A 25,263-nucleotide genomic window follows, 5' to 3' on the forward strand; every position below is an offset into this window, starting at 1 on the left:
CTAGAGGTAAAGACAAAAATAAAATAAAAATAAGCTTCAGATGGAGACAGTTTTAGGACAGTGGAGGTATGTGTGTGTAGGGGTGGAGACTCTGCTATGTAATCAGGATGGAGTGGTTTCCTGGGAAGGTGGCATTTGAGCAGAGCCCTGACAGAAATGCCAGAGCCTGCCATAGAACACATGAGAAGAGAGTGCTGTAGGGCTGGGAAGGTGGCTCAGTGGTAGAGTGCTTGCCTTGCATGCTTGAGGCCCTGGGTTCGATTCCTCAGCACCACATAAGCAAAAAGAAAAAAACCCAGAAGTGGCGCTGTGGCTCAAGTGGTAGAGCGCTAGCCTTGAGCTGAAGAGCTGAGGGACAGTGCCCAGGCCCAGAGTTCAGGCCCACGACTGCACCCAAAAAAAAAAAAAAAAAAAAAAGAGTGCTGTGGACTAGGGGCCAAGTGCAGCAGATGCCCAGTAGAACTCAGAGAGGGTGTAGGGCCAGATTGGCAGCCCATGGAGAGCCTCAACTTCTTCTTGGGGGAGTTGGGTCCTCATCTGATTACAAACCTCCTACCCAAACTCCTTTGTCTTCTTCCTATACCATCCCCTCATGTGACTTAACCAGGTTTCAAAATCAAATAAACCCCCCAATCCAGTAAAAATGTGTTAAATCCAAGTGATTGAAATCTAGGTGTTCATTGCTATTTAAACTCTCTTCTTTTCATGTGCCAATTGCTAGGAAGAATAGCAATTGCCCTCGCTAAATATACTGAGTACACCCTGCCTGACCCAGTGAATACACTTAACCCTCCCATGGCCTGGAGATGGACATAGTGCTTTATGGTGGTATGGTATAGCTTAGAGTTGTGTGGCTGCCTTTGATGCTTACTACATTTTTAGAAAGTAAGCTTTGGCAAGGCAAGTGTGTTTGGGGCATGACCGTGATGGCGGTTGATTCTCTGATGCCCAGTCTAACGCATTAGGATCATTTTTGGTTAGCTTTCTATGCCTCCTCCCTCTTTCTAAGCCAATAATGATATTCCTGCTCCCTTGCTGAGCAATGGGATCCAGTGAATCAGTCATGGTTTCTTGAAGTGTCAACTTGCTTCTGAGTAAGACTCTAGGAAAGAGTCTCTTTTTTCCTCTGGTCATCATCATGTGACATCTGGAATGGGGCAGCCATCTTCTTACCAACCTGAGGATGGTGCAAGCTATGGGAAATCATCCAGGTCTAGAGCCCACCTGGCCTTTCGTGATACTAGGTAGTAAGTATCATTGTCTGAAGGAGACTTGTCTGATTTGTGGCTACAAGCAGCCAGACTGGTAGAGATTTGCAGCTCTTTATAAATCCAAAATACATCAGTTTACATTGAATACTTTTTTCAGTAATATTTAGACCCACGGACTCCTAAATTTCTGAAATAATTTAGGAGGCCAAAATGAGACTGTTTAGGACATTGTGGCACATGCACATTTTGTATCCATGAGGGGACTGTGATCATTTTGTGTGCCAAAGGGATTTAGATGTTATTTACTCTTTTGATCATGTTCTGCTCTTCAGGTTAGCCACGTCTGAATAATAATAGATGAGAAATAATAGAAAAGAAACTTTTAAGATGCAAACTGTGCTCACATGGAGCTTTTCTTGCATGAGCCTAGATACTTCAAAAAGAAAATTATCTAAGGATTCATTTGAATTCATATTTGAATCCATGTCTTTATGCCCCTCTTTGTTCACAGTATTGGGGAGCACAGATAACACTGGCAAATTGAGGGACCCCTCTGTGAGGGCTGTCAGGAGGCTGACCAAGAGTGTGGTGATTTCTCTGCTGCTCTCTCATCTGAGGGTAGAAGAAAAGGACAGTAAGGCTTTTTTGTTGTTGTTGCTGCTGTGACAAAAGCTTTTGGTCCTTAGAAAGGCTTAGAGAAGAACTTCGCCTCTTAAATGGGGTATGAGCAGGTATCGTGAACCGTTTGGCTGATGCCTTGGGAAAGGGTGAAGGGCATGTCCTGTGCAGAAATTGTAGAGACCCCAGGCTCTGCACAGGTTGCCTGCAGGGAGCCACCAGCCCCTTTGCCCCTAATAATTTCTAAGTATGCATTGCTTTCTCTGGAAATCTTGTGGAGAAAGATGGAGAGTGAACTGAGAATACTCTGTCCAAAATCCCCTAGACCAAACCTTGCTTTGTGCTCAGACACTGGCAAAGACCTAAAAATGCCCATCTCTCTGGTCCCTCACCAATAAATCCAACAATAAGCATTGTGTCTAGCATGATAATTCTTCCTTTGTAATTTTGGCAAAAGATAGGAACTTGTTGGTGTTGTGGCATCCAGAAACATAGAAAAGGAATTCTAAGAAAAGATTTTTAGCTAATTAACATTTACAATGTTCCCATTGCCATTTGCTATGTGAGGTGGTATTTAAGCTCTGCAGAGAGATAAATAAAATTTTTGCCTTTTTGTCTCCTGGTTTCCTTAAAGGGGAAGACAGAAACAGGAGTATATATAAGTAAGGAGGTAGATTTTCATGCAGAAAATTGACTTTGCAATAGACTTTGTTTTGTGCAAACCACCCTCTATCGTTCATCCTGAAAAGCAGGCTATTCACACATTACGGATGCATTTCTTATTTTATTTATTCTATATTAAGACTGTAGGAACAAAAACCCATGAAAGTAGAGAAGATAAAGGGGCAGGGAGCAGAGAAGTAAGGAGAGAGTAAATAGAGAAATCAATTCATTAAAACAAAGAAGTCTTACTTGCAAGCCATCCACCTGTCTAATAAGAAAGCCAGACTTCAGTAACTGTTGATTTCTATCCGTTAGGATGGGCACAAAATCAGTCAGTTCAGCCTTTGCTCCTCTGAGTATGTTCTTTTTAACACATTGTAGTTATGCTGGATCCTGGTAGCTCATGTCTGTAATTGTAGCTACTCAGGGGGCTAAGATGCAAAGATCTCAGTTCAAAGCCAGCCTGGGCAGGAAAGTCGATGAGACTTGTTTCTCTAATTAACTACCCCCCCCTCCCCACTCCAAAAAAAAAAAAGTCAAAAGTGGAGCTGTAGCTCAAGTGGTAGAGTGCTATCCTCAAGCAAAAAAGTTTAGGGACAGCACCACGGCCCTGGGTTCAAGCCTTAGGACTAACATACACACACACACACACACACACCTATTAGCTACAAGGAATTTGGAAAAAAGTGGAAAAATATGAGATCCCAGAGCATGTTTATTGTCCATTCTTTCCTTCTTCCCTGCTTTTATTGAACTATCAAGTATATAACGTTAGTTTTGGTCTGGCTTGTCATATGGTTCTGTGACTTTATTTTCTAAGAACTGAGTAAGGCATCTGTGTAGCCTGTCATACCTCTTCTTCCCCTGCGGGGCTCACACAATGTCTTGCACATAGTAGCTAATCAATAAAAGCTTGGAAAGTAGAGTTGATTTTTCAGTGACAGTGGGAGTTGGACTTAGGATACAATGCTAATAACAAAACTGCCATTCTTTAACAGTATGGAACTTAGTCTGAGGAGAGATGAGACCAGAGACTGTGTCGAGGGTTTTGTATGTAGAATGTTCTAGTCTGTCTTGACTTGTTTCAAGAGGATAATATGTTTTTCTTGTATAAAGTATTCCTGAGAATTTCTTTCTTATAAAAAGCTTTCTGATGTAAAGAAGCCTTTCTCCTTAATAACTTTAGTGTCTTCTTTTGAGAAGGGTGCTGAACTAAATTCCTCTGGGACCAAATCCTTGAAGAAACATAATTAACTGACATTTTAAAAGCTACTTTATAGGCCTGACTCAGGGCAAAGAACATGACTTGATTTATAGTTCTGAAAAGTTGACTTTCAGAATTGGGTGTATTTTATGGAGGCTTTTTTAGTTGATTACTTTCATTTTTGTTGGTGAACGATCTAGAACATCTGCAGTGACGTCATCAGAGGCTTGACTTTTACCTCAGGGGCCTTTGGAAGGCTGACTGAGCCCAGGGAGAACATTCCACAGTGAATGGGAAAGGCAAGTTTATGGCTGGAGGAAAAGGTAGCGGTTAGACAGGCACCTCCCTCCTCCTTATGGTCCAAGCCAGGGATGATAGCACTCATGAACTGATCTGCCTCTTAGTAGGGAAGCCAAAGGTTTAGATATTAATGGAAAAAATTACCATTGTATTTGCATATATTAAATAGGCACTTATTTTGTGTGTGTCATTTAAAAAAGTTCCTAGAAACAAAATAGACAGGAAATATTTGCAGCGCTGTTGCCTTTAGCTAAGCTGGTTCTGTGTGTGGTAGGAACCTGATCTCATGTCTTGTGCCTTATTCAATGATATTTTGAGCTCCACAGTTGGAGCTGGAGAGAGTTGGCTGGGTTGAAGGCAGACACAAACTCTCCTGTGCACATTTTCTCCAGGCCTGACCTGCTATGCTTCTGAGATCAGAGACTGGACAATGGTCAGGGACATGTGGCCATGCACTTGGAATTTTGCTTTTGGGGTATGTGTGTGTGTGTGTGTGTGCGTGCGTGTGTGTGTGTGTGACTGGAATTTAAATTTAGGGCTTTGCACTTGTTACAAAGCACTGTAAACTAATGCCCCACTTTGTGTGTGTGTGTGTGTGTGTGTGTGTGTGTGTGTGTGTGTGTGTGTGTGTGCACAGGTCTTGGGGCTTGAACTCAGTGCCTGAGCCAAAGCTCAAATGCTCTGGATTTTTTTGAGGGGGGTGCTTAATTGTAGATGAGCATGGGTGTACCTGGTCTGGCTTCAAATGGTGATCTTGAGCACTCATCCTCTTGAGTAGCTAAGATTACAGGCATGAGCTACCAGCACCTAGCTTGAAGACCCTCTTTCTTTAATTTACTTTTCAGGAAGAGCTTCACACTTCTGTGTGGTCTGGCCTTGGATCCTTCTACTTCTGCTTCCCTCAGAGTTGGGATTACAGTCATGGGACAATATTCCTGGCCCTGTGATATGCTTTTTGAAAAGCAAATTATGCCAGGACTTATTTTTTCATGCCACATTAAAAATATCATTAGTCAGCAATTGCATTTGACTGTGTACAACCTGATTGTCTCTTTATTACTCATGAGCAACTGAAGTTCATGGCTTTCAGTTTTGGGCCAGTTCCTTTGAAAATACTCATCCAGAAAACATGTCATGGGGCTCCCCTGGGCTCCAGGTACCAAGCAGGTTCAGGTAGCCAGTGGTAGAGATGACTATTTCTATGATGACATTTCATATTCTAATGATACACCATTTAGGAAAGCCAAACAATCCAGTGATAACCAGCAATAGCTTGATTATTGGGTAAATATTGACTGATTTGCTCAATCTTTTCAAAATCTGGACATCATTTCTGTAACTAATTTGATAGCTGAAGGCTGGTTGGTCTTCATGCAGAATTTCTGTGAAATGAACATATAAGTGGGTCCTATAAATGAAGTCATGATACATTAACACTGGATTCATCTTTTAGAAGTCCATTCTAGGCTCTTTTACTCCAACAATGTTGTCAGACTTTACAGCTACAGTGTAATTTGAAACAATGTGAAAATTTCCCTATTTACTCATTCCAAGCAAAAAGGCAAAAATCAAAAGTAATTTTCAGGTCACAAGTTGATTTAGTTGAGTAAGAGCCAGTTTCATTCGGTGTTTTTTTTTTCTTTTTGGTGTGCCTATATGTGTTCCTGTGTTGCTGGTGTTTTTTTTTTAAATTTTTTTCTTCCTAATGCAATCAGTTTTTCTTCCTCCTCTTCCTCCTCTTCCTCCCCCTCCCATCCTTCTTTCCTCACTCTCTTTTTCTCTTTCTTTTCTCTAGCTGGTAGTGCAGTTTGAACTCAGGGCATCATGTTTCCTGGGGTTACTTGCTTGCTCACAGATGGTTCTCTATCACTTCAACTTTATTTTTTGCTAGTTGGAGATGGGCGGGTCTTGGGAACTTTTCCTCCTGGCTTTGAGCCTTGATCCTCTGGATCTTAGCCTCCTGAGTAACTAGGATTACAGGCATGAGCCACCAGATTCTGGCTTTTTCTTCACCTTTACTACAATATATTAATTGTACAAAGGGATTTAATTGTGACATTTCTACAATTCATATAATGTACTTTGATCAAATTAATTCCCTCTGCTACTTTTTCTTATCTACTCCTTTAAGAAAGTTAAAATGTGCCGGGCACTGGTGATTCACACCTGTAATCCTAGCTACTCTGGAGGCTGAGATTTGAGGATTGCAGTTCAAAGCCAGCCTGGGCAAGAAAGTCTGAGAGACTCTTATCTCCAGTTAACCACTAGAAAACCAGAAATGGTGCTGTGGCTCAAGTGCTAGCCTTGAGCTGAAGAGCTGAGGGTCAGCACCCAGGCCCAGAGTTCAAGCCCCACGACCAAAAAAGAAAAAGAAAAATGTGTTTCTTTTTTTCTGTCTTTATACATGCATATGAAGTAGTATTCTTGCTTTCCCTTTGCCCTCCCCCCTTTCAGCCTTTTCCTTCCTGCTGGTTCCCACTTCCTATAGTTCTTTCAATTTACACTTGTGTCATTCATTTTTTTTTCTAAAAAAAGGTCTAGAATTTCATTCTTGTTTAAGGCTGAATAATATTCTGCTATGAATATCCCTCATTTTTAAAAATCTATTCATCAGTTGATGGTCACCCAGTCTGACTCTATCCTTGGCTGTTGTGAGTAGTACTTCAATTAATATGGGTGTTCACTTGTCTCTACTGTATGATGACTTGTATTCCTTTGGATCTATGGACAGGAGAAGTATATCAGGGCCATATGGTACATATATTTTTAGTTTCTTGAAGAGTCTCCTTACTGATTTCCATAGTGGTTGCACTAGTTCACATTTCCACCAACAGTGTATGAGGACTCCTTTTTCCCCATGCATCCTTGCCAGTATTTGTTCTTGCTTCTTTTCTTGATAGCTGCCATTCTTACTGGGATGAGATTCTAAATAAAAACACAGGGGAGAAAGCCAGGGATGATTTTCCTGGAGTAAGCCTAAGGGTTAGTACATTTTTCTTTTATTGCCTTCCAGAAACAAGGCAGGCAGTGTCTCCAACTAGGTGATCTCTGCCGACCTCCCCAAAAGCCTGTGTGGATGATTTCTGGGACCTATAGATTGCATCTTACACGGTATTGGATTCTGGTCTTTTCTGTTGATGAATTCATTCTTCACATTCTTCAGTATAGTGTTTTTGGATCCATTAAGATTTGCATTCATCTTGGTTTACCGCTACAGTTCCATTAAGGCCCATGTCATTGATGGGATTTCTTACTGTCTCTACTATTGTTGCTTTTTATCAATGTCCTTCTTTGCCTTCCTCTGCAGGATCTGCCCTCAAACCTCTTTACATCTTGACCTGGAAGTGATAGCAGTGCTGGGCTGCACTTAAATAGCATGGGGTGGAAAAATAGAACTCTTTGTGCTGTGGAGCAGCAGCTGGTCTTCACACTGCCACCGCGTCTCCTTTCCTATCCCTGTGATCTAGTGGGACATTTTAGGTCCTAAACACTTAAGGGTTAAGTTTTATGCTTCTTTTTCTGCTATAGAATGGACTCATTACTCCATCTTCTGGCTTTGGTCGGCTTATGCCTAGATGAGTGAGAAAAATTCTCTGATTTTTTTTTTTTGCCACACTTATTGCAAAACCCCAAAGAATTATTGTCATTTTTTTTGTCTTGCATCACCGGCATTTTCTCTTTCTAACCATCACCAATTTTTGGTGCTCTATGACAATATTATTTTAGTTAGGAAGCTTTCACTATTTTTCTGCCATGCATCTCTTTGGTTGTCTGGTGAAGTCTACGGGCCCTGTGTCTGAATGTTAGCAATGCTTATGGCACACAGTGTTACAAAGGAAACCAATGACATTGGAATGAATTACTGGAGATATTGCTAAGTTTTGATATAGTATATTTGCTTTCTTTTGTTAAAAAAACCTAAGTAACAAGATAGGTTGGTAGATATAGAAGCTAATTTAAAAATATTGGTAATAGTAAAAGATGCTTGTGATATATACCATGCTTATAATAGCTTATTGTGATAAAATTACACATTCTTCTAATACTACTGTTTTATTAGTTGGGGAAAATGTTAGAACGAAAGATATAATTTCTTCCCTTCCAAGTTCATGGACATTATCAATGTGACCTGCAGACTCCAACCATTTTCTCCCATCAACTTCCTGGAACTACAGCCTCTTTCTGGTTGGTACCCTGTACCCCTTGTTTTTCCTTCCTGCTTCACTGGTCCTTGCTTCTCCCTGACCTGACCCTGCCCTTTCCTGTCTCCTTTGCTCACATTCTCTAGCTCAGTTAGATAAGTCAAACTCATTATGCAGTCTTGCCCATTCCATTAGCAAATGGTGATTCAGCTCAAGAAATTTTCCACCACCATGAGGCTCTTTCTTTCCCAAGCTTCTCAAATTCAGCATTTGAATGGTAACCTATATTTGTGAAGCATTTTTATAATGCGTATTTTCACCTTTAATGTCTCATTTGATCTTAAGATGGAAGGTAGATATTATGTCATCCATCCATCCATCCATCCATCCATCCTCCATGCATGGTCAGCCACAGGAACAGGGTGAAGGAATGCTATGTGATTGTATAGCATGGAGACCTGGTCTTGCTTTGGGAGCAGGGAAGGCCATAAAGCCTGAAAAATCTGGTTGAAGTAGGTTGGGTAAGGAAATGGGGAGAATGTTTCAGGTAGAGCAAATAATGGGTACTTACCTACAGGCAAGGAAAGAGAGCATTCTCTACAGTTAGAGGATTTGTGAAACCATACAACCAGCAACCTGGGAGTCCATTCTCCATTCTGTGCTACCCCAGAACTGGAAATGGTGTTATCCCATTTTTCTGTTTTGCTTTTGTTGACTATGTCAGTTCATAATGTCTTCCAAATTAGCTAATGTGATGTATCTGTTTGTCTCCTCAATTAGGCGATTCATTAAGACATTTTATATGTACTTAAAACCCTACTCTGGTGCAAGTTAAGATTCTGTAAACTTTTTCTTTTTTGTCATTTGTGGGGCCTGAACTCTGGGTCTGGGTGCTGTCCCTCAGCTTTTCACCTCAAGGCTAGCGCTCTACCACTTGAGCCACAGCGCCACTTCTGGCTTTTTCAGCTTATGTGGTGCTGAGGAATGGAACCCAGGGCCTCATGCATGCAAGACAAGCACTCTACCACTGAGCAACTTTCCCAGCCTATGGATTCTGTAAACTTGATTGATCAAATTATATAATAAAGATAATTATGATGCTATGAAATTATAATTATTAAGTTATTATCTTTCCTATATAGCAGACATTCATATTTTACTTATATTTATTCATGGATCCTCACAAAACCATTTTGAAATAGAGATAGATAATAGAGTAAATGTTCCTTGAACTAACATGTATATCCAAATGTAGTCAGGGCTGGGATTGGAACCCAAACATTTTGGCTCCAGAACCTATATGCATAAATTACTGAGTTTTATGCTTGGGATAACAGAGAGACAAGAACTTGACAACCTTTTTATATAATCTCTACCTTTGCTTGTGGGCATTCTAACGCCACATGACCCAAATTATGGTTGAAATATATCAGCAAACATTACTATGTTGCTGTTTTGTAACTTATCAGTAAGCGTTCTTGCAGATTTAAGAGGCTCAGACTCAACTGTCCTTTCCTGGTTGGCTCTTATTCATGCTTGATTGAAGTTCCACCATTCTCTCTTGTGATTTACCGCTTGACAATGAGAGAAAGTCAGAGTAGCCCTGACCTAGACTGAAAACTTGTTTAAAGTAGATGGAAGAGAATGTGCATTTTATTATCATTGTGGACTGAACTCATGGCTTCTGCTTGCAAGGCAGATACTCTACTACGCATGCCACACCTCTAACCTTCCTTTGGATTGGATATTTTCAAAGTAGAGTAGGACTTTATGCCTTGGCTGGTTTGGACTTTGATCTTCCTTGTGCTTCCCCTTGTGGCTAGAGGTAAAAAGTATGTGCCACTGAACCAGCCATTGGTCAAGATGGATGAAGTCTCACCAACTATGCTCGAGTTGGCTTCCAACTGCGCTCCTCTGATCTCTGACCCCCACGTAGACAAGATTATAGGAATGAGCCACTGTGTCAGATTAGAATGTGCTTTTTTTTTAAAAAAAAAAAAGCTCCAAAGGCAGATGTTATTAGCTAGAGCCAACCTAGATTAAGTTCTTTTCTTTTTCTAAAGTTTTCCTCTAGTTTAAGGCTATGATTCACAGCGCTTGTCCTCAGTTACATATTGGCCTTGGGGCAGCCAACCAGCTATTTATTAGGTACGAGTTGAAGATTTCATATGGAGCTTGAGTTCCCTCATGCTTCATGCAACCAAATATTTTTGAAGTGTGTCTAAGGAAGAGTCAGTTGGAAAGTAGAGTTGCACACAATGAAATATAATTATGTACTCAGGATGTCTGCTGGCTGTAGTTCTGGGTGCTGAACTGCATATTTCAGCTCATATTTTTCCTTCCCTTTTCAAGTTGGAAGTTTTTTATGATAACCCTAATAATTGTAGAGGTTACTTAAGGATAGCAAGTGCCAAGGGGGTTCATAATGATAGGGAGAAAGAGAAGTAAAGTGGGAAACTCTAAAACATTCCTATTTAGGGCAGTATTTAAAGAGAGTGTGGTAATTGGGTCAGTTTATATGTGCAGGGTTTGGTCTGAGTCACCTGCGTTGGAGGAAGGAAGAGTGTTTTGAGCCTGATATTCTACTCATGACTTATTGAGCATCTTGTGTTAGGACAATGCTTTAGAGAGCAGGAAATGAGCCTAAAATGAGCTGTCCATAGGGCTATGGAGGACTGGGGAGCAGAGCTGGGATCCAACCACATCCTTCTATGATTCAAATATATCTGACCTTTGTTTTCTGGTCAAACTGATAGCAAGAAATATTCACTGGGCCAGGAGGAATACTAAAAGAGCAAGTGCCTACCTAGTGGCCTGGTAGGCGATGGTTGATTCTGGATTAAAAACGTTAAAAGGAAAATTAGGGCTGGGCACAGTAATCCCAGCTACAAGGGAAAATGTAGCTAGGAGAATTATGATCCTAGGCTAGCCCTGGCAAAAGCAGAAGATCGTATTTGAAAAATAATGAAAGCAAAAGACTAGAGATGTGGCTCAAGTGACAGAGTGCCTGCCTTGCAAACACAAGGCCCGAGTTCAAACTCTAGTACTACAAAAAAGAAACAAACAAAAAAAGCACAGTCCCATGGTTTTCCAATGGGAAGTGGTTGATGGAGGAGAGTGATGACTTGGAATCAATGGCCCAGGAATCATTGGTGTAGGGTTTTAATGCCAGCCCTACAGGGATGGGGCCAGGCCTACCTTATTCCTAGCAGCATGGGAAATATCATTAGACGGTAATATATTTAGTTTGAACTTCAGTTCCTTACACTTATATACGAAAAGATTATGCTACATCATCCCCATCAAATATCTGAGAGTGAGTATAAACTGAAAGAATCCTCTCTTGTGCATTTTAACAAGATGGAGGAGGCAGGAAGAGGACACAGGACACAGGACAATGAATAATAGGAACATCACAGAGAGCTGACAAACTCCCACAGAATCTTCTTTCTTGTCTTCTAGCTGAGCTTCTTGGCAACACTAGCCATGGCTGAGTCCTTCCAGTGAGGGTAGGGGGGGGCAGAGCCAGTATACATACTACTTAGGGTTAATGATATTACGTTAAAAACGTATTCTCTCCCCTCTCCCCCATAAAACTATCTTCCTCTCAACTTCTCACACTTAGTGAAATATACTTATAAGCCCCTCATTTCTGACTTTAGCTTCAGTTATAATGATTAGTGTCAGATGTTTAGACACCCTAAGCTAAGGTACTTTGATCTGGACTCAATGTAGACCATAGTCTGTAGGATCCTGATGGTCTCGTTTCAGGAGAAAATAGGGTGCAATTTCAAATTCTGATGTCAGCCACAGAGATAGAAGTTTTCTTTTTTTTGTAAAGGTGATGTACAGAGGGGTTATGATTAATAAGTAAGGAAATGAATACAATTCTTGTCAAACATTGTTACCCCCTCCTTTGTTTTCTCCCACTTTCCCTTTCCTCTCTCCAAGTTGTAAAGTTCATTTCCAATATAGTGTCTTTATTTTTAATTAATAAGTTTTTTTTTTACTGTGAAAATACCGTACAGATGGGTTACAATTACATGAGCAAGGTTAACATAGTATCTTCTAAGTATTGATGTTGCATTGGTTCACCCTTTGTCCTCCTTTGTTTTACCCTTTCTGTGATTTCCCTTCCCAGCCCTGAATCAGATAAATTTATATACAGTACAGAGGACATCCAAATAGAAAAGTGACAACAGGGGGATAAACCAAAAAAAAAAAAAGAAAAAACAACAACTGCAAAACAGTACACTAAAACAAATGTATTCATTTCAATTAGCATCATCTTAGCATCATTTTATATTGAGCTATTGTGATCCTCTGCTAGAACTGTCCTAGATATATACTATTACAAACGGGAGAAATTAAGGAGCTTAGGTTTCTTTGGGCCTGGCTTACTTCACTTAATTTTTATAATCTGTGCTTTAAGGCATCCTTAATATTACTAGTGGTCCTCAATTTATAAAGAACAAAATGTCCGAATGCTTTTTTGTTTGTATTCAGCAGTAATGAAGGTAGAAGGAAAAGTCTCACGCATTTGAGGCAAATGCTCTACCACCGAGCTACACTCCCAGCCCAGTCAATGCTTTTGAAGAATGTTGTTCATATGCTGCAACAAAAATAAATGTTAGTGATGATTGAGATGCCATATGTAAAGATTTTGGTGTTCAATGGCTACCAACTACAATGAGTAATGATCACAGGAATAAATAATGAAGATACTTCCATTAACATCTTGAATTATAAGGCATGGATTTAAAGTTCATTGTCATTATTGTTGAAACTTAGAATCTTAGACCATATTGGTTTTGTCCTTTAAAGCAATGTAAAGAATGCCAATGGTTTGAGGGAGGAGGGAGGAGTTGGGGAGGTGAGGAAGGGAAGGGAGGTAGGGGAAAAACAAAGGAGGAAGTAACAATGCTCCATAGGAAATGTAGTCGTTACCCTACTCATGTAACTGTAACCCTTCTGTATAGTATTTTTATTATATATATATATGTATATTTGTATATATATGTGTATATAATGCCAATGGTGTTTCCTGAAGGAGTGTTATTGGGAGATGATCTGATCATGATTGTGTGTGTGTGTGTAGGTTCTAGGGCTTAAACTCAGGGCCTGGGCACTATCTGTGAGCTTCTTTTACTCAAGGCTAGCATTCTACCACTTGAACCACAGCTCCATTTCCAGCTTTTTCAGAGTAGTTTATTGGAGATAAGAGTCTCACAGACTTTCCTGTCTGGGCTGGCTTTGAACCATGATCCGAAGATCTCAGCTTCCCGAGTAGCTAGGATTATCGGTGTGAGCCACCAGCACCTGGCTTGATCATGAAAATTTTTAAACATCCAGTTTAAGTGAAATGGTCTTTAATCTTCCATTCCTTAGCTTGCTTTCTCCCCTACTTGAAGATTACTTTGGTGGTGATAATGAATACATGATTTCCTTGCTAGTCCAAAACAATCTAAATTCCTTGAGGCCTTGAAGCAGGATACTGCAGGAGAAAAAGAGCAGGACTAGAGGCAGAAGTCCAAACCTCACCCTGACCGCATTTGTCTTCAGCTTTGGAGACAGAACTTGTACATATTACTGGTGTTGTGACACTGTTGTGGCCTTAGTTGGATCCTTTGTCTACTAGACTGGCCCAGCTGTATATAAACATGTCCTTGGTATGCTTACATCACTGTGTAGTTATTTAAAAAGTAGGAGCTACTCACCTACTAGACTGTGCAGTTTGTTTCTTTTCGTTTATTTTATATATGTGCCCAGTTTGCTGACTTGATGCCTATTCACCTGGCAATGAGTTAGTAAAGTTTTGTTGGATGACTGTATGACCAGAATGAACTTCTGGCTTATTGCTGAGTGGTCATGGGCAATTGATTCATCTTTTCAAACCCACCATTTCCTTGTCTCTAAAGTAAATGTGTGGGTCTCTTATAATTAATCAGTGCAAGCTCAGCTGAGCAAATGCACGTATTTTCTGTGACTATCAATGTACCAAGAAATGCAAGATCATTATAAAAATCTACTACTACTATTACTACTATTGGAGTCAAAGCTATAAAATTTACTGTGGTATTACTGTGAGAATGGAGAATTGCAATTTCCACCTGTAGGACATGTACTAAATAATTGATGCTAAATATCAATACATATAACGTACATTCAATTAGTAGGCTGCTGATAATCTAAATTGAATTTTTTATTATATATCAGATCCTATTCCTATACTTAAGGAATATCTCATTATTCTTAGAAATCTCTAATGATGAAATCTAGATGCAATTATAGTTTACAAATGGAATTTTAAAATGTCAGAAAGAAGAACACAGTTTGGACACTGATAAATAGCAAACTAGAGGGCACTATGTTGAATATTGTGTTTATTAAAAGAGCTACCCGAATAAATCACTCATAAAGAATTAACAGTTTATCTTGGAGGACTGGGCTTATGGGGGAGCATTATGGTTTTTTTTTTTTATTATTTTTTTCAGGTAAAGGGTAGGTTTATTCATGGTTCCGGCTGGCACCAGGCCATGTTGGTCCTCCACGCGGTGGGGAAAGGCCTGGGAAAGAGAGCTGGGAGAGCTGGGAAAGAGAGAAAAGAGCTAGAAAAGAGAGAAAAGAGCTAGAAAAGAGAGCATCTGGGAAAGGTGGGAAAGAGAGAGCTAGGAAAGAGAAGGGAGCTGGGAAAGAGAAGAGAAGGAAAGAGCTGAGAAAGAGCTAGAAAAGAGCATTATGTTTTTTTTTATAAAGAGATATATTACTTAAATTTAAAAAATTATCTTTAAGTAGTTGTACAAAGGTTTGGTTTTTTATTTTATTTTGTTTTGTCTGTTGTGGGGCTTGAATGCAGGGTCTGAGCACTGTTCCTGAGCTTTATTTGCTCAAGGCTACCACTCTACTACTTTGAGTCATAGCTCTACTTCCAGTTTTCAGGAAAGAAGAGTCTCACAGACTTTCCTGCCTGGGCTGACTTTGAATCATGATCCTCAGATCTCAGCCTCTTGAGTAGCTAGGATTACAGGCGTGCGCCACCAGTGCCCAGCTACAAAGGGGTTTTAATTCAACATCAATTTATAAGTACGGTGCATCTTGATCAGTCTCACCACCTCATCATTTCTCGTCTATCCCAACCTATCCCATCCCCCTCATGTTCCATGGCCCCATTTCTTCATATGTATATGGAGTATCATGACTGCATGTTCCCATTCTTCCTGTCTCCTTAATACCCCTCTCCTTAATATCTGTCCCTTAAACAAAACACATTTCAACTTCCTGGTATTCATTTTGTTAAAGTGTCAGTTAATTTTTCAAAGGAGTTACACGATTGGAATCCTCCCTTAGATATACCATAATTTGTAAGTTGATATATATATATATATATATATATATATATATATATGTCCTGTGTATGATTTCATATGTTTATTATTTAGATCTAACTTCCACATCTGAGAGAAAACATGCCCTTTATCTCTGTAAGCCTAACTTACTTATCTAACCTGATTTTTCCCAGGTTCATCCCTTTTCCTGCAAATGACTTATTTTTCCTGATGGATGAATAAATTTCTATTGTATATACACATGTAGGAAATGGAATATAAATGTATATGTATATGTATAAACATCTATAGAGATCTATCTCTGTAGATACCTAGGTATCTCTCTAGCTAGATATCTATAGAGAGATCTCTATCTCTCTAGCTAGATATCTATAGAGAGATCTCTATCTCTCTGTATCAATATATTTCTATCTCTATGAATCTATCTGTGTCTATATCTCTGTGTCTGTCTATTGAGCTCATATTTTCTTGATCCATTTGTCCATTGTATGGCATCTAGGCTATTTTTATAACTTGACTTATGGTGAATATTACAACGATGAACATGAGTGTACAAGTATCTTTATTGTATGTTAGCTTGTAATTTTTTTTTTTTTTTTGTCGATCATGGGGCTTGAACTCTGGGCCTGGGTGCTGTCCCTCAGCTCTTCAGCTCAAGGCTAGCACTCTACCACTTGAGCCATAGCGCCATTTCCCATTTTTTCTGCTTATGTGGTGCTGAGGTAGCAAACCCAAAGCCTCATGCATGCAAGGCAAGCACTCTACCACTGAGCCACTTTCCCAGCCCATTTGTTTAGTTTTTTGCCTTCCCTAGTTGTTATGCTAGCTTTATTCCCACCAGTGTTCCTTTTTCCAACATTCTCAACAGTACTTGTTGTTCATATTCTTGCTATGGTCATTCTAACTAGAGATAGAATATCAATTTTGGTTTGACTTGCATTTCCTTTATAGCCAGAGCTGTTGAGGATTTTTCCATGTGTTTATTATTTTTACTGCTTCTGAAAAATCTATTTAGTCATTTGTCTATTTATTAATTGGGTTGTTGTTTCTTTGGGGGTAATTTTGAGCTCCTTGTATATTCTGGTTATTAGGCCTCTGTCAGAAGACAAAGATCTCCTGTTCTGTAGGCTGCCTTTTTAACTTAGTTGATTATTTCTTTCACTGTGCAGAAACTTTTTGGCTTGATGCAGCACCATTTGTCAATTTTCTCTCTTATTGCTGAGCTCCCTGGAATTCTATTCAGGAAGTTCCTGCCTAAACCAATAAGTTGTAATGTTTCTCTTACTCATTCCTGTAATAGTTTCAAGTCTTGCACTGAAGTCTTTGATCTATTTTGAGTTGATATTAGTGTAAGGTGAGAGATAGGGTTCTAATTTCACTCTTCTCCATATGGATGTCCATCTGTCAAGGAGGATGTGACTTGTCCAACACATATTTTTGGCTCTCTTGTCAAATATCAGATGACTATGTATATGGGTTTATTTCTGCATCTTCTAGTGTATTCCATTGGTCTTCAGGTCTGCTTTTGTGCTAGTACCAAACTGTTTTTTAAAAAATTATTATTATTATGGCTCTGCGGTCAAGTTTGAGGCCTGGGATTGTGCTGTTTCTAAAATTGCTGCTGCTGCTTTTGCTTCCTCCTTCCCCCCTCCTGCTTTTCCTCTTCCTCCTTCTCTTTCTTCTGCTTAGGATGAGCAGGTATTATTTTATAATTATCAAAACAAAGCAGTAAATGATAATTTCATTTTAGAATTATCTGCTTCCTAAAAAAAGTAACTGGGAAACTGAATGTCTGCTAACTGGACCATTAATTTCCCTTTTGGGATAGCAAAAGTTGCTCAACTACAGATTAAAGGACCATTTGAGTAAGTCCAGGAGAGTTTTTTTCTGGTTGTTGTTGGTCTTGGGGCTTGAACTCTGGGTCTGGGCACTGTCTCTCAGCAATTCAGCTCAAGGCTAGTGCTCTAGCGCTTGAACCACAGCACCACTAGATTAAAGGGCCATTTGAAACCAAGTTTTTTAGTATTCTTTTTTTTTAATCCTCTATACTCCTCACCAGTTATTTCTTGGGACTCAGTAATTCTCTTAGGTTGTTCATACTTGGGAAGGCAGTTGTAGCATCTGAACTCAGTCACTGTACAAAGAAGACTACAGTTTTCTAGGCTGCAAATGGGAGAAGTAGTTCTTTAACTCAATATACCAAATTACTGTGTTCTAGATCATATGGAAAATTTCAAACTTAATGAAATCTGTCACCTCCTTTCATCTGGTATGAGAAGCAGCTCAACCTGTGGAGTAGCCAGTTGGGTAGGCACCAATTGTGATACACATGATTTTGTGCAGCACTGTTATGATATCTAGGTTTTCATTAGGAGTCTTTCACTAAGCATTGACAGACTATTGAAGGCATCAGTTCTCAACACAGCCAAACATTCTGCTCAGGCAACATGATTTCTGCCAGCCATCTGGTCTACCAGCCTCCACCAGACCAGCTCTGCACCTTGCTGCAATGGAATTCCAATTCTCATTGTTGCCTCGGAAACATTTGTTGCCAGAGAAAGTTCTCACACTCACTGGCCCAGATGTTTGCTGAATTCCAGGGCTAGTGTAGTCAGCCAGCCAAATTCCAATTTTTCAAATGCTGCTTGTGACCATGAAACTCTGTCAACTCAGGATTTTAAAGGGCCAATGGGGCCCTTTAAAATGGGGAGGGAGGGAGGGATGGTGGGAGGGAGGGAGGGAGGGAGGGAGGGAGGGATGGGTGGGGAGGGAGGGAAGGAGGGAGAGAGAGAGAGAGAGAGAGAGAGAGAGAGAGAATATGAGAGAATGAGAGGACATGTTTGGGAGGAGTCAGTATGAAGATGATAAACAAGCAATTTCCAACCAGGGAACAAATTGAGTTTTGATTTTCAAGGATTTTGAGCATTAGCAGCAATCAAACAATGTCAACAATGTGTCTAAAAGGTGGATGTTCCTGGAGTTTAAAGTCATTCGTGTTTCATAAAGGATGGCCCTAAAATTCTTTTAGAAATATCTGGAGCTTATTTTATCACTGAATTTCTAGTTACTTTACAACCTTCCCTAGTAAAATGTCTCAGAATTTGATGCAAGTCAAGATGCACTGTATTTATAAACTGCTTTGTTTAATAACAACTCCTTTGTACAACTAAAAGATCTTTTTCTTTCCTTCCTTCCTTCCTTCCTTCCTTCCTTCCTTCCTTCCTTCCTTCCTTCCTTCCTTCCTTCCTTCCTTCCCTCCCTCCCTCCCTCCCTCCCTCCCTCCCTCCCTCCCTCCCTTCTTTCTTTCCTTCCTTCCTTCCTTCCTTCCTTCCTTCTTTCTTTCTTTCTTTCTTTCTTTCTTTCTTTCTTTCTTTCTTTCTTTCTTTCTTTCTTTCTTTCTTTCTTTCTTTCTTTCTTTCTTTCTTTCTTCTTCTTTCATTCTTTCTTTCCTCTTTATTGTGCCAGTCCTGAGGCTTAGACTCAGGGTCTTGGCATTATTCCTGGGCTTTTTTGCTCAAGGCCAGCACTGCACCACTAGAACTCCACTTTTGTTGTTGTTTTTTGGTGCTTAATTGGAGAAAAGAGTCTCATGGACTTTCCTGTCTGTTCTGGCTTTGAACTGCAATTCTCAGATCTCAACCTCCTGAGTAGCTGGGATAACAGGTGTAAGCTACTGGCACCTGGCTTAAAGATAATCTTTTTCTAAGATCTTAAAGCTTTTCTCCCTTGAAGCTTCAAGTAGAATTTGTAGTCCCTCCCTTCCTCCCTCTCTTCCACCCTTCCTCCCCTTTTCTTTTACTCCCTCCCATCATCTCTCTCCTCTTCCTCTCCCTGTTCTCCCCTCCCCCCGTCCCTTCCTCTCTCCTCCTCCCCTGTCCCTGTTCTCCCTCTCCCTCAACTCCCTCTTCTCTCTCTCCCTGCACAGTTAAATGCTATTCTTTGGCAGTGTTCTTGTTAGCATTGAAGGTACAACTGTGGACTAGACAGACTAGTTCCCTTACTTTCAAGAACCTGATCTCCCAGCAGGGCAATTCAGATAACAAGTATACTTAAGAAGAATTTCAGATAATATTAAATTCTGTGAATAAAAGTAAGTTAAGGGGGAGGGACGAAGAGAAAGAGAGTGCAAGAGCAGGAGAGAGCTAGTGAGCAAGCCAGCGAGAGGGAGAAGCTGAGAGATGCAGATGGGGCCTTTTGCTTTTTAGTTGATAATCTGGGCACTGTGTCTGGGAAACTGATGTGTTGGCTGTGACCTGAATGATGAAAAATGTGGAAGATCCTGGCAGCCAGGCCAGGGAGCTTCTGCTTTCCCACATGGAAATAGCATCCGACAGGGGGTGGAGGAGGGGAGCACTGATAACTCCTCCCTCACAGGTTAGCTGGCATCAATGAAGTCCACATGCAGGCGTGTCCCAATGGTCAAAAAAGCTTTGTGCATAGAAGCCTTCTATTATGACAGTAGAGCATTGAAAATTTACTCCTCACATTCATTTTTTCTAAACTGTGCAAACCTACTGATTCTGGAGGCCGGAATAAAAGGTCTATTGGGGCCAGCCTTTTGATTTAGGGAGTTGGGCCAACAAGATGAGGACAGAATGTAGCCCTGCCTGGAGATGACCAATGGGGTTAATTATGTTCTACTGTTTGCCAACTTCATTTCAGAAGTTGGCTGGAATTTGGTGTGTGATGGCTATGTTGGACATAGCACTTTTCTGGATGGACCACACCTCTGGTTTACTCATCCTGATTCCTCCTCCCCCAAGGAAGTGCAAAGCAGGAAACTTGGAGGCCAACTTGTGAGCCTGGAGATCCTTTGCTGAAACTCCCAAGTTCTGCACTTGTGGAAGATGTGGTGCTGGCCTGGGAAGATTTGGCAGCAGGTGTTTGCTTATGGCTGCCTAGTGCTAGAGGAGAAAGATTCCACATTGCAAGAGTGCTGGAGAAAACATGTATTCCTGTGCATGGCCAGGAATTTATTCTGATTGGTAGTTATTGTAGACTTCATTTCAAACTGAAATTTACAGGCTCCTGCCTGTAATCCTAGCTATTCAGGAGGCTGAGATCTGGAAAATCAGTTTGAAGCCAACCGGGCAGAAAAGTTCATGAGACTCCCATCTCCAAAAAAGCCAACAAAAAGCAGAGCTGGAAGTGTGGCTCGATCAATAGGCTTCCCCCCTTGTGTTCTCATTTTAATGTGAGAAACTCAGATAACTTTATGAACTTCTTTGAACCTCTCGCACTAATTAGATCTATACAGCTGACATAGAAGTTCCTTTCCTTTCTTTTCCTTTAGTTATTCTATATTATATTAATAAATCATAGCATCATTTTACCCCACATGTATATATCAGTTTTCAACTTAATTTTTTTATTATCTTTAGTTGTACAAAGGAGTTTAACAAAGCAGTTTATAAATACAATATACATTGGTTAGTGTTACGCCTTTCAACATTATCACTCATGTCTCCTCTACCCACCTCTTCCCTCACTCTTAATTTTATAGGATATAGTTGGATTTTTGCCTTCATTCTTTTCTCTTTCTGTAAACAAGAAAGTCTGTTAATGAGGTAAATAGTTCCAGTGATTGTTTTTCTTTTTCTTTTGTAGTGACACTGGGGTTTGAACTTGGGACCTTGTGCCTGCTAGTCAGGTTCTCTACCACTTAAGCTCTACTCTATTATTGATATTTTGGATAATGAAGCACCCTATTTCTAATATTGGATTGAATAAATGAAGACTACTACTTATTAGGCCCAGGTTGTTGCTAATTGAGCTTTCATCAAACTTAACACAATTTGGGTTTTCAGAGCGTTTGGAATTTTGCATGGTGGGTAATGGATCATGGACCATGCTAGGTCTTTACAGCTGATGCTGCTGTTAGCTTGTTTCCCAGGCCACCCTTAAAAATGGGACTTCTCCGGGCCAGAGGCAGTACCTATTGGTACCATCCATCTTCTGTTTCCTGCAGGAAATCTGGGCTTCTTGTGTGTGTCACCGTCAAAGAGGAAAGCGGAGGACAATTTATCACAGCTCTTCCTTTTGGGTGTCTGTGTTAGATCCTGATTAGCTCTGTCTCTCAGTTGTACACATATTCCTCAGGGATCCTAGATTTTTTTAGTCATTTTGCTGGTTCCTCTTCTTTTAACCCTGTTCAAAGAATATGACATTGCCTATTGCTGGGTACAAATAGATTCTTAAACTTAAAAGAGCCTATCTGTTTTTCTTCTGAACGTTTAAAGAGATTTTAACCTCAGAACATAGAGTTAAGAGTCATCTGCTTGTTTTAATAGAGATAATGACTGCTAATGGCTTCATGCCTGTGATGAGTCTTAGTTGCAGGCACTGTTCTGGTTTGGCTTTTTTTCCTTTTTCTTTCCCTTCTCTTGGTTGGAGTTTCCACCCTGGTTTGTATTTCCATACCCTCTAGAAGCCTCTCTCCACCCGCTTCTATTTCTGTTGCCTGATATCTTTGCTGTCTGCTACCTTGTAGCCAGTGGTATTCACTATTATTTTTTCTTACAGATTAGGTGTCTGTGGGTGTTGGCGTGGACAATCCATTTCTAATCTCTGGAAACAGTTGTTTAACAAACATGTCACTGTGACTCTTCCTCACTCTCACGTTCCCAGACTTTTCTATTTGGGGCTCTGCTCATACATGTGGACACTTCAATTTCTAATTTCACACAGTTTTAGAGAACTTAGTTGCTGGACAACTGAGCGCTGGATGTTTGAGGTGCTGTTGATTGTGTGTGTGTGTGTGTGTGTGTATGTGCATGTGTGCACGTATGCCAGTCTGGGGCTTGAACTCAGGGTCTGCGCATAGTTCCTGATCTTTTTTTTTGTGAAGGCTAGTGCTCTACCACTGGAGCCAGAGCTCCACTTCTGGCTTTTTGATGGTTAATTGGAGATAAAAGTCTCATGAATTTTCACAAAGCCAGCCTAGGCTGGCTTTGAACCACAATCCTTATATCTTAGCCTCCTAAGTAGCTAGGATTACAGGAATGGGCCATGGGTGCCCAGAGGCTTTGCTGTCTTAAAGAACATTTGGGCTGGGCATGATGGTGCACACTTGTAATCCTAACTCCTATAGAGGTGGAGATTGAGAGAGAATTGTAATTTGAGGCTACCCCAGGTAAAAAAAGTTAGTGAGGTTTCATGTCAGTGAACAAACTGAGTAATCCTACCTACACAAGGGATATAAAGAGGAGAATTGTTTTCAAAAGCTGGTGCTGGGCAAAAATGCAAAGCCCTACCTGAAAAATAATCAATGCAAAAAAAAGTATGACAAGATGCATGGCTCAGGGGGAGAGTGCCTACCTAGCAAATGCAAGAAGCCTTCAGTTCAGATCTGAATACCACCTCCTCCACCACACAAAACAACCACCAAAAAACTAAGCGCACACACACACACACACACACACACACAAGTGCAAGAGGCCTTCAGTTCAGATCTGAATACCACCTCCTCCACCACACAAAACAACCACCAAAAAACTAAACACACACACACACACACACACACACACACACACACACACACACACATGCCCAGACACAAGTGTAAGAGGCCTTTAGTTCAGATCTGAATACCAACACCTCCACCACACAAAACAACCATAAAACTAAACACATAGACACACACACATGCACAGACACACAAGTGCAAGAGGCCTTGAGTTTAGATCTGAATACCACCATCTGCACCACACAAAACAACAGCAACCAAAAAAACTAAACACGTGCACACACACATTTATATGCATGCAAGTGGTTTTGATCTAAAAGGCTGCTAACTATGAAACCTTCACAAATATTAGCAAAGAGAGCGCTAAGATTTCTTTATGACTCCACGTGGTTCTTAGTTCTTTTCACAGCATGGGTAAGAAGTGTTTGTCTACATTTTTCTTTACAATAGTGACAAATGTTTATAGTGGTATAGATGTTTCATAGGAGTCCTCCATTAACTTTATCAGTTGTCATAGAGCCTAGCAATTTCAAATTAAGAATATTACACATGTGGAGTAAATCAAGTGACTTCATCTTTTGAAGGTTTTATGTTACTGAATATCATTTATGGGGAAAGATTTGGAAAGGGTTGTTTCTTGACTATAGCTAAACAATCCAATGTGTAGTACAGTTTTTTTTCTCACTCACCATTGTCATAATTGTCCCTTCCAGACTGGGTTGGCAGGAAAATATTCGTTATTGCTCAAAAAGAGCCACCCCAATTCCTGAGTGTAGTCTTTGTAAAGCAACTTCTCTGGATGTTGTGTTTATGATTCATAGCTAGGAGGACTTGGTTTTCTTTCATATAAAATATTCATTATAAGTAAGACAGTAAGAAATATACATATTTATATTCTTGGCACGTAAAATACCACCTTACATGTTGCAGTCCTTGTGAGATTCCAGGTCCCTTTTAACTCTGTGCCCTGGATGGGGATATGGTGTTACAGTTTGAGCATCTTTTATATGAAATAATGAAGCTGGAAGTGTTTCAGATTTTGTTCAGATTTTGCTATGTTTGGATACACATATGGCACATCTTTAGGATATACCCCAGATCTGAAGACAGAACTCATTGTGTTTAGTAGCTACCCCATACATACTATTATACAATATTTTAAATCGTTTTGTGTATGGACCAAAGGTTGTACAGATGAAGACACTGTGTTACTCTCGTGCCTTCAGCTGTGACCTGTCACATGAGATCAGGTGTGGATTTTGCCCTTGGGTCATGGAGATGTGTAACATGTCTCAGACGAGAAAATTTCTGATGTGTGGCTGAGGGGTACTCCACCTGTTTTAGTCTTATGCTCTGTGACTGCCATGATTCCTGAGCACAGAAAGGGCCTGAGAAGTAATGCAGGCTGGATCAATGAATAAATGACAATCTGGGCGCTCAGAGAAAGTGGCAGACTTCAGTTCTTTTACATCTGACTATTTCTCAAGACATCTGAAAAGGGATAATTTTACTTTTTGTTGCTCTTCTGCCCCACCCCCTCTTTCTTTCTATGACTCTGTCTGCCTGTGTGAACAATTTACTTGTTGTGACTCAAAGGGAGGATGTATGGTGTATAATGTAAATACCCATAACGTTTGCCTGTAAGCTCACACACGATGGAGTTTGTTTTCCTCCTGCTCTGGGGTCAAGGGAATGGGCAGCTTTTTATGTATCAGCCTGCATGGCCATTTCCTGTCTCCTCCCCTACTGCCTGCCCTCTCCCTGTCCTAGGCAAGAAACCAGTTGGTCCTGTGAAGTGACCTTCCCCAGACCAGACAGTTCTGGAAGCCTTTGTGTGCTCATTTCCTTAAAGAAGTGGAAGGTAACATGTTTGAAAGCAGGGCAGCTGTGGCCTGTTCCAAAGCATCTGTGCTGCTTATTTGTTTTTTCTGGATTTTTTTTTAACAAAGGAGCTTTTGCCAGGAGAGCTTTGCATTCCTGCTCATGCAAAACCCCAATTACAAAAATACATAACAAAAATAAAACAGAAGCTGGGCTCAAGGTTATCTTACCAAAACAGGTCTCCTTCCTTCTTTAGACTGTACAAACAAGTGAGGTCTCTAGTTAAGTTTCAATCAATCATCCCTGGTGAATATGGCCCCCAGTTTTGCTTTATCTTTAACTCAGACCATATTGTCTGGTCCTTGGGGCTTATTGCTGCCTCCTTATCTTGTTTCTCCTCCAATGTTAAGTCCACTGAGAGGGGGAAAAAAAGAATAGTTAACTGTTTTATTTTTCCTTCCCTGTATTCAGTAATTAGGAAAGAGAGAATGTA

The 25,263-nt window shown here is 40.4% G+C and overlaps 1 protein-coding gene across 1 annotated transcript in view; it reads left to right on the plus strand.

The window, feature by feature from the left end:
* The window catches only part of Limch1 (LIM and calponin homology domains 1), a 305,943-nt gene that overhangs the window by 29,067 nt on the left and 251,613 nt on the right, over window positions 1–25,263 (plus strand). The gene's annotated exons all lie outside the window — the stretch shown is intronic.

This window comes from Dipodomys spectabilis, unplaced genomic scaffold, assembly GCF_019054845.1.
Source record: "Dipodomys spectabilis isolate Male_0828 unplaced genomic scaffold, ASM1905484v1 ptg000043l, whole genome shotgun sequence".
NCBI lineage: Eukaryota > Metazoa > Chordata > Mammalia > Rodentia > Heteromyidae > Dipodomys > Dipodomys spectabilis.